General features: G+C 47.1%; 1 protein-coding gene across 1 annotated transcript in view; it reads right to left on the reverse strand.

Annotated features, from left to right (window-relative positions):
* The window catches only part of PLXNB2 (plexin B2), a 129,070-nt gene that overhangs the window by 63,928 nt on the left and 64,796 nt on the right, over positions 1-346 (reverse strand). The gene's annotated exons all lie outside the window — the stretch shown is intronic.

Genomic DNA, 346 nt, shown 5'->3' on the forward strand with positions numbered 1-346 from the left:
AAACTGGAATGAACATCTCTCAGACCTTGCTGGCTTTGTCTCTCCTGCCTCACCATGACTCCAGCTGTGTTTTCACAGGACAGTCTTTGACGGCAGCACCAGCTTAAGGGTATTGCTGCCTCCTAGACACCTTCTTCCCCCTCTCTTCTCCCTAGGCCCTAAAATCCATTCATTCCTGCCTTTAGGCTGCAGCATAGAATCATAGAATCATAGAATCATTAAGGTTGGAAGAGATCTCCAAGATCATCGAGTCCAACCATCAACCCAACGCCACCATGTCCACTAAACCATGTCCCTAAGTGCCTCATCTACATGTCTTTTAAATACTTCCAGGGATGGTGACTCA

This window comes from Pygoscelis adeliae, unplaced genomic scaffold (assembly GCF_000699105.1).
Source record: "Pygoscelis adeliae isolate BGI_AS28 unplaced genomic scaffold, ASM69910v1 Scaffold49, whole genome shotgun sequence".
NCBI classification, from domain to species: domain Eukaryota; kingdom Metazoa; phylum Chordata; class Aves; order Sphenisciformes; family Spheniscidae; genus Pygoscelis; species Pygoscelis adeliae.